The sequence below is a fragment of the Xenopus laevis genome, chromosome 6L (assembly GCF_017654675.1).
Source record: "Xenopus laevis strain J_2021 chromosome 6L, Xenopus_laevis_v10.1, whole genome shotgun sequence".
NCBI lineage: Eukaryota > Metazoa > Chordata > Amphibia > Anura > Pipidae > Xenopus > Xenopus laevis.
In genome coordinates this window covers 53,921,187-53,931,368 of record NC_054381.1, presented here as the reverse complement: position 1 = coordinate 53,931,368, position 10,182 = coordinate 53,921,187, and the positions used below count along the sequence as shown (strand labels likewise).

At 42.3% G+C, this 10,182-nt stretch overlaps 1 long non-coding RNA gene across 2 annotated transcripts; it reads left to right on the top strand.

Annotated features, from left to right (window-relative positions):
- Positions 1–6,040: 6,040 nt before the first annotated feature.
- Positions 6,041–10,182, top strand: LOC121394613. 2 transcript variants are annotated; one of them, XR_005961831.1, is made up of 4 exons: positions 6,041–6,110; positions 7,309–7,396; positions 8,339–9,015; positions 9,399–10,182. It is a non-coding gene; the product is annotated as an uncharacterized LOC121394613 (long non-coding RNA). The 2 variants fall into 2 exon arrangements; XR_005961830.1 differs by having other exon boundaries at positions 6,041–6,162.

Below are 10,182 nucleotides of genomic sequence, written 5' to 3'. Positions count from 1 at the left end.
TTGGGGGGCGGGCCAGATCACGTCAAGGGCGGGACGGTGACGTGTCGATCAGCGATTGCCTGATCACCATGTCATTCACTTCAATGTCCTGTCCAGATTTGGAAATCCGGAAAGGCACTTTTCACCCGGGCAGCCCCTCCAAAAACTGGGCTGTGCGGGTGAAATCCAGAAAGGTGGCAATCCTATCCGTATGTGTAATAATAAGCAAAAATGCCTGATTGCGCCTATGTCCACACCGCATCAAGTTTCAATGACCACCACAAGAACATAAAGAAATATAGAAACCTCAAAAAGACACCCACTGCATTTAGACGCATTCTTAGCAACCATAACTTTACATACATATTTGAAAGCAATAAACTGGACAAAAAAATGAGAAAACAGGAAATACAATAAACTATTAGCAAAAACATACCCATGAAACAGAAATTGCAAGAGATAAATCCAATACAATAACGACAATATTGTACATATTTGGTCATGTGCAAAACAAGATGTGGATGTAGACCAAGCGCAATACTATTTCAAGTCACAAGTGAAAAAAATTGTCAGCGAGTCCCTTCGCATTGCTCCACGATGAACTTAGAGCAAATGAAAGGGCCAGGGAGCAACCTGTGTGCCAAGGAAATGCCCCAGACACACATGTTGCCCCCACTGACGCCACCACTCTCCGCCTCTGAATGTAGGGTTGCCACCTTTCTTCCATGGGGGAACCTGGCAGGGGCCGGCCGGTGAAGTCGGGGTTTGGGTCGGATGATGTTGGGGGCATACGACGGATAACGTCGAGGGCAGGGAGGTGATGTTGGGGGGCGGGCCAGATGACGTCAAGGGCGGGCCAGTGACGTGTCGATCAGCAATTGCCTGATCACCATGTCATTCACTTCAATGTCCTGTGATTTGGAAATCCGGAAAGGCACTTTTCACCCGGGCAGCCCCTCCAAAAACTGGGCTCGAAAACAATCCATAAAGGCTGACAAATTTAGGCTCAGTTACTACACCTCTATGCTGTAATGCTCCATAAGTAGAGAATAAACACACCAACAGCCAACGCATTAAATAAACACTAAAAACAACTACATCATAAACTGAACACCAATCATAAACTTGCTACCACCACTACAAAAAAACTTTACTTAGCAAGAATGATTTTGCAGGACATAAATTCCCGGGGATGGGGGGTATGCATTGTGCCGTTGTGCCATACATGAACATGCTCCTCAAATATTCTAATATTAAACAAAATAAAGTATACAATATTTGAAAATATATAGACAGAGCATTGGCATTACTCCCACAGCTAAACTGAAATAAAATCACATTGCAATATATTTGACATTTAAATTCTCTCTCAAGAAAGCAGTATCACCATTTATAGTAAGCACTCACACTTTACCAGATTTGTATATACATCTCTAGCAATTTAGAGATAAATAAGGAAAAATATAATAAAGCATAAAAATAAAGCTTGGCACAGATCACTAGTTCTCTGTTCACACATATACAATTTTTAGGATATTAAGATTTTAAAACAGAGTTTGCCCTATTTCCCCCATTTCAAAAATACGCCCCTAAGGTAAGGGAGAATTTGGGAGTTCCCTTCTAGAGAACTAAGGTAAAATCCATTTACTCTTTAATAAATAAAAACCTAATGTGTTGTTTTTTAATTTAGAGGCAAATAGAATTCACCACAATTTGCCAGAAAGGAACTTCCCTGCTCACTATTTACCTATGCAGCATTATAAAATAATCTCTGTTTTAAACCTTTGACAAATATGCACATGAAAATGCCAGCAAGTGAATAAAGAATGATTCCATCGTTAGGGCAGATAGCGCAATTGCGTTTTTTTTTAAATCTGGCTTTTTGTCGCCTCTGGTAACTTGCAGGGCAATGCCGTTTGAGAAAAGGTTCTCTCTTTGCCTCATGGCAGGCACCCCCTGGAAATGACAGGCACCTAAATGCCCATACAGCACTTAGGCTTTTGTTATTTGCTCTCAGGGCAGAACACTTGCCTTCTATACCTGTCACTGCGCCTAATACTAATGACAAGAATGTAATTGAACAAAGATGAGATGGAACAGTGACAGGAGGATCCCCAACTAAACCAGTAGCTTGAAAGCTTGAGCACTGAGATCTGTCTGTCACTGTTCTGTATGCGTTCACTACAGACCTAGTTGATGATTAGTATAAGGAGCAGTAAGGAGTAGTAAGGGGCACTGTCCTCTGCCTCAGCTGCAAACAAAATGTCCTGTGTGCCAGGCAGGGCCGCCATCAGGGGGGGACAGGGGGGAGAGTTGTAGGGGGCCCCGAGGGTAAGGCCATGCCACACTTACTTGATTAGCCGGGCCCCCCATTTCTCTGAGAGCTGCTGACTTCGGGAAGGCATGGGTTTTAAGGGGCCCTGGCCACCAATTTTCTTATAATGTGGGGAGGGGCCTGGCCACCAATTTTCTTTTCTCATGTGGGGTCCTAGCCACCAATATTTCTTAATGGGGGGGCCGTGGCCACAAATGTTTTTTTATGGGGGACCCTGCCCACCAATACCAATTTTTATTTTTTATTAACATGTGGGAACCCTAGCCACCAATATTTTTTTAGTTTTTTTACTGTGTGGTGGGGGGCAAACCTGTGGGTTGGGGAGGGCAGACCTGTAGGTGGGGCTTGCGGTGGGCGCAGCCCAGGGGGCCCAGGAAATTTTGTCTTATGGGGCCCTGCGATTTCTGATGGCGGTCCTGGTGCCAGGGGCCTAGTGTGTAAGTACCTAAAATAACAATTTCTGAGTGAGCTGCCACTGCTGCTTTGGGACCTGATAACATTTTTAATAATTCTGACTTACCTTGCCATGTATTTTTGTCTGGAGCTTTATCCTTTTCCTCTGGAATGAACCAGCCTTTACTAGCAGCAGTAGCTGTTGGGGTAAAAAAAAAAAATTAACACAAAAAATATTTTTTTACTATAAAAACAGTAACTGCATCAGAACATAATCCAATAGCAACCAATCAAAATCTTCCTTGTAGTAGACGTATCAGAACTATTTCCTTATTGTTCTCTATGGGTAACTGTACTAGCATTTAACCACCCAATATATATATATATATATATATATATATATATATATATATATATATATATATCTTATAGTAGTGGACAGCACTCCGTTCCAAGTCCTTTGCCTGGGTGCTCGGTAAGACCAGTATATAAAGATAAAAAAGACCAGCAACACCAGGTTTTTTTGCAAGTAGAAAAAGTGTTATTGCATATGTAACCGACGTTACGTTTCGGTCCCTTTTGGGACCTTTCTCAAACCTTGAGAAAGGTCCCAAAAGGGACCGAAACGTAACGTCGGTTACATATGCAATAACACTTTTTCTACTTGCAAAAAAACCTGGTGTTGCTGGTCTTTTTATCTTTATATATATATATATATATATATATATATATATATATATATATATATATATATATATATATATATATATTCAGAGGACATACCATGTGACAGATTAGGACATTTCTATTTCTCAATCCCACCATCAACACACTGCACACACTGCCACTGCTGTTATAATAACCCTGACATTTCTCATATATATCATGCAGCACGTTATGGATTTATTGCTAAATTTAGTGCTATGGAAGTAAAATCCCTATAAACTAGCTACAGTAATAGTGATATTCATAACTATGTAAATATAATGCCAACACCCCTACATATGAACACAGATATTATTTCCCAACCAGGCACAGAAGATGGGCCCATGCGACTTGTTGCTCAACCCAAAATTTAATCACGCTGGGGAAAACGCTGCAAATCAGCAAACCTGATTTCTCCTGCCAACGGAAATAACTGTCATCACTTTCTGCTGGGCAGCTCAGCCCAGAAATTAGGCATAATTTATTTAAATAAAAAGTTAACCTTGATGGTTATGTGTATTTTGTCAACCCTTGCTGCTATAACTATAAAAAGATACTATCTCACCTTCCTGCCATTATTGGGATTTTTTTTAATTGGGAATTAAAATAATATACAAAATTAATCATTACAGAAAAAAAACTGATAGCATCAATTAACAAAGCACCAAATCATTACATTAAACCATCCTACTGATTTCTCCAACCAACGGAAATAACTGTCAGACTCATCACTATCTGCTGGGCTACTAGCTACAGTAATAGTGATATTTATAATATGTAAACATAATTCCAACACCCCTACACATAATCACAGATATTATTTCCCAACCAGACATAGAAGATAGACACATGCTACTTGTTGCTCAACCCAGAATTTAGCCACACTGGGAAACATGCTGCAAACCAGCAAACCTGATTTCTCCTGCCAATAACTGTCATCACTATCTGCTGGGCAGGTCAGACCAGAAATTAGGCATAATTTAGTTAAACAAAAAGTTAACCTTGATTCTTTCCCTTTTCTCCTTACCCACCACCTTTCAGTCGTCCCCTCCGCTGCCTTCATTCCTGCCATTATTGGGGTATGTGCTCCTGCCCACTAGTCAGACCACACAATCAGCAATCCATCTGATTACTCCTTAAACTAAATGTCATTGCTGTCTGCTGAACAGTTTACCCCAGAAGTTAGGCTCAATTTAGTTAATCAAAAAGATAACCTTGATGATCATATTTTTTTAACACATGCTGCAATATAACTATAAAAAGATAATATCTCACCTTCCTGCCATTATTGGGGTACACGCTACAGGATTCTAGCGAGACCACACAACCAGCAGTCCATCCTCCTGGTTCCTCCTTCCAACTGACCTGTCATTGCTGTGGGCGTGGCTTCAGAAAGGAGGACTTCCTCCTTCCAACTGACCTAACTGTCATTTCTGTGGGCGTGGCTTCAGAAAGGCGGACTTCCTCCTTCCAACTGACTTAACTGTCATTCCTGGGGGTGTGGCTTCAGAGGGCTGTGTGCATTGGCTGGTACAGCACGTGGGCAGTTGTACTGAATAAAAAGGGCACCCCATATTATCCCTTGGTTCCCATGCCCATTTGCCGCTATACCAGTGAATCATATTCACACATGACTAGAAACCACTTGCCTGACATATTGAGCCCATCCCTGACACACCCCCCTCAACTAAACGTCTGTACAAAGCAGGGAGAGCAATAGCAATATGTAAGGATATCATCACATGTACAAATGTAACACAGCTGTACTGTACCCTGGTCCCTGAAACACAAAACTGCCTTCAAAATTGTTCATCTATTTTCCCATCAGCATACCTGGCTCGGCAAGTTTGTCAGACACGTTCTATGTCAGCTGCTGGCTCCGCGGGCCAATAGAAAACAGGGGGTGTGGCTTTGCATAACACAGCACCGCCCCCTTTCACTGGTTTTCAAGCCGCTGTCCCTAAGTTACTCCTTCACTAAGCAGCACTTGTTAACTACAACTCCCAGCTGCCTCAGCAATTCATTTGCTGTTTTACGTACTCCCCTTGGCAAGAACTAGAAAGTCCTGAGAACTCCACCCCCATGTCTCCCATGTGTCACATGTATAAGGCAGTACAGTCAGTGTCTCTGTGGGGACAGCTTCCAGTAACACTCATTTCACCTGCAAAACATCTGCCTCCATAAGGTTAGCTCTCCCCAATGTTAACATTCAATTATTCACACTGATTATTCCCTCGCTCCCTGTGTCATCCCTTATTTCTACTCTCTGCCCTGCGGCACCGCCCCTAACCCCGCCCACCTCTATCCTCCCTCCCCATATGCTTCATGCACCCTCCTCTATCCCTCCTTCTAAGTTACTTGTATGTCCTGGGGACAGGTGTCTTTAATCCTACCTGAGGTATAGACATCTGCAGGCTCCTCCATGTCATTTCTCCTGCACGATATGTTTTCCCCTTCATAATCCGTCTTTGCTTTCCTTGTTGACAGAAAGTCCCGCCCCACCATAGTTGCAGCCAATCAGATCCGACAGAGGGCAGTCATTTTTGATTGGCTCATCTGCATCAGTACTGCTTGCTGATTGGTTTACATAAATGTTCCCACCCTCTGCTGGAAGGCCATTGGCTGAGACCTGCTAAGGTGGGGAATCTGAGTCGTACAGTTTAGATGCCAATGAGGGCAGGAATACTCGATGCTGCAAGTAAGTTGAAGGAAGCCTGACGCCTGACTTAGATGTAGAGATCATGGAGGGGGTAAGATCCAATGGAATAGGGCAGATACATGACTAAATGCTAACGTTGGGGAGGTGGGAATTGTGACAGAGGGAGAGAGCCTGTAGCACATACGTAGCTCATTCCTGAGTTCATCCTAAAATGGACTGTATTGACAGACGAGCTGCGCCAGTTTCTGTGTGTTGCTGCTGTCCTTGGCATGATGTTTGTTTCCAAATTGGGATATTGTAAAAATGGCAAGTTCTGTGGAATTTCTAGTGTTCTTTGCTTTCCTATTCAACATATAACATATGTAAAAGCAAAAGCAAAAAAAAAAAGTAAGGAAACAAGTACTTTTTTGTGTGTGTGCGCATATTTTACACTTGCTTAAGTTGTGTGAGTGCATATATAACTCTGTATACATGTGTGTGTGAGTTTATATGTGCCAAAGTGTGAATAAGTCTGTAAAATTAGAAAAAGGAAAGCTTGCATAAATGTGTGTTGTGTGTAAAATAGGTCTGCTGGAGGGAGACACCTGTAGAAGGCTTGTAGAGTGTATCCAGTAGGAAATTATGGGGGGGCTTCTAGGAAAAGGCAAAACAGCAGACATGTAATTGTTGTAAGTCTGCTGTTTAGAACCAATCCTCAGAAGATCAGGTCTAAGGATAAATTGCACGTGCCCCTGGAGTTGTTCCCAGAGCCCTCTGCCAAGGTAGAGAATGCCAAGCACCGCCAGCACCAACCCCACCTGCGGCCCAAACTTGTCAAATTTACCCCTCTCCACACCTTCCCAACTTGTAAAAACTTTCCTTCTGACTTTGCACAACTCGAGTTCCACCTGCACTCCCCTTCCCTGCGGCCCAAACTTGTAACTGCCTCTGTACAACAAGTTCCCTCAGCACGTCACTCGCACCCCCCAAACTTGTTGCATTAGCCAATTTGCCTCTGCATATCAATATGTATGTATTTATTATGTAATTATGTATTTACATATAGAATTTGTGTGAAATATATTATCCTTTATAAATGTAGGGTTGGATCTGACCATTGGGTGTCTAGAGTGTGTATATTCTGGGACTAAGGTTGTATTAAAGGGGTGACTCATTCTAAGCAACTTTTCAATTGCCCTTCATTTTTTCTTTTTTATAGTTTTTGAATTATTTGCTTTCTTCTTCTGAATTTTTCCAGCTTTCAAATGGGGGTCACGAGGGCCAGAACTAGGTGTAGGCAGAAGAGGCACCTACCTAGAGCACATCAATACGGGGGCGCTGAGCAGGTACCTGTTAATGGGTCTTTGCCTACCACCAGTCACTTCCCTCTGTCACTCCTCTCTCCCTCGCCTTCCCTCTGACCCTCTGCCTCCCCTCTGATGCACTTCCCCCCTCCTCTGTCCTCCCCTCTGCCGCTCTCCCTTCTGTCACTCTACTCTCCCTCCCCCCCTTTCCATTTACCCTTATTTATGGCACGTGCGTGTTTGCATGTGTATACTGGTGAGGAGGGTGGTGGCCGCTTGGTTGACTAGGGCTGCTGGACGGATTGGCCCGGCCCTGGGAGTCACTGATCACATCTAAAATCAAATGCTTTGTAAGGCTACAAAATGTATAGTTATTGCTACTTTGTATTGCTGGTCTTTCTATTCAGGCCCTCTCCTACCCATATTCCAGTCTTGTAAATGAATTGTTGCTAGGATAATTTGGACCCTAGCAACCAGATTGCTGAAACTGCAAACTGGAGAGCTGCTGAGTAAAAAGCTAAATGACTAAAAAAACACAAATAATATATAAATGAAAATTATTTGCAAATTGTCTCAGAATATCACTTACTAAAAGTAAATAAACAACCACTTTTACCTCTTGGAAATTTTTGCTCATTCTTACCAACCCCTTGGATGTTGCTCCCAGTGACCTCAAAGTAGGTGCTTATTATTGAATTCAATACTTGGAGGCAAGTTTTGGTTGTATAAAAACCAGATGTACTGCCAAACCGAGCCTCCTGTAGTCTGCCAGTCCACATAGGAACCACCAAATAGCCAATCACAGCCTTTATTTGGCATCGCAGAGACTATTTTCATGCTTGTGTTGCTCCCCAACTTTTTTTATATTTAAATGTAAAAAAAGGTTGGGGACCCCTGATATAGGCAGTCACTATCTGGTTGGTGTAGGCTGTTTGGGCCTCTGTGTACTTGAAATGACAGGTCTTATTTTAAATCCCACTCCAGGCCTGCCACAGCTACAGGGGTCATGACTGAAGAAGAAAAAAAGGCTTGGTTGCTACACACCTGAACATTCAGTGATGTATTTAATTGTAGGTATATGCAGCATCCAATATTCCTACTATTACAGAGCTATAAATCTATATCTACCTAATGGCTTGGTTTGTAGATAGGGTTTGCCACCATTTCAAAAAAAATTACCGGCCAGTGGTTGGGGCTGGAACAAAAGAGTGGGATTTCATAAAGTTTTGTTTTTAGACATTTATATACGCATTTACGCTGGACAACCAATATGGAATGCAGGTAGTACAATTATCAGGGATCCTAAAAATAAAATTGATTTATAGTTTAGTTTATCAGAGGGGGCCCCAGGTTTATACTGGGCAGTAGCTGGAAAGGTGTGTTCAAAATTGTGATCCCACATGCATTATCCTGAACCAGGCAGGCCTGGACCCTTTCTGGTCTAGTTAGGTGTATTGTAGTTTGTATTGTAATTAACTATATACTGCAGGGCTCTATTTTCTTAATTCTTTTTTTTTGGTTATGTTGTCTGCTTCTCTGTCTTTAAAGTAAAGAACCACTGGAGCCATTTACAATGGAAAGATTCTGTGTGAAAGATGAAAGAAGCTGGACTCCAGAAATCCTAAACGTTGATACCAGGACAGCACAGAAAATTGACAATGGTAATATAGGCAGGGCCAGGCCAAGCTACCCAGCCCCCTCGCACCCCCTGCACACATGCACAACCACAGGCACGCGCACGCACAAGAGCACATTGCCGGCAAGAGGGGACAAGGGTCATGACTAGGGTAAAGTGATTGTAGAGGTAAGTGCCTAGCGTCCCCCACCACTGCACCCTACTTCTGGCGCTGAATATTGGCAACATTTAGTTTATGTAATGCAGTTTTTGTAATTTATTACACTTTAGTCACACCCGTCCCATTCTAATACCCACACTGTGCAGTAGAAGTACACAGGGACATATGCACAGCAATGCTATACCCAGAGCATATCTAAGTAATATTCCATAAGCAAACCACAAATTGACTGCTTTATGCAATTGCAGGTATTTTCTGGATAACATGGGAAGATCTATGAGTGGGATCTACTTGAGTGGAAAACAAAGTCTATTGAAGAATCCACCTGCATACATAGGTATGTAACAGATATAGTAATATTCATGATACAGAAATTAAAAATGAGAGAATTCAAGCTAGACAAAATAATTATACTCTGTGTCAGACTGGCCCTGTGGAACACTGGGAAAAATCCAGTAGGCCCCACAGGCCCAGGGCCTGCTCCTGGACCCAGTCTCACTCCCCAGACTGTCAAGTGGAAAGGTAGAAAAGGGTATGGGGGGATGGGGAAGGTGGACTAGGGCCCTTGAAAGCACAACCCTGGTTCGCCCCTGGACATCCCAGTATGGCCCTGAATATCCTATATACAAAGTACTTTGTGTGTATCCAGAGATACAGTAGCCTCATAACACATAAACACATAAAACAGGAATGTACTAAATGCAATCTAAAATGTAGTTATTTTTCTGTGTGAGTGAATAGCTTGGTTGTTAACATGTTATTTTAATACTGTAAGTGTAATTAGGCTGGAACGTTCGCTGCATTGGAAGGTTTGATCTGCCTGGTTAGTGCATTTATACTACTAGTTAATATTTTCATTTGGGGTCCGCACATGCCACCTGCTTTGGTATATCTATGCATATTGGGCATTAAACTTTTCAGTAGACCCTTGGAGTCAATATTTAGAGTGTTTTCCAATTGTATGTAAGAAATGATGTGGGATAAATGTGGCAAATTGTAATTTTTTTAGGTGATCTTCAGAAATGTCATAAA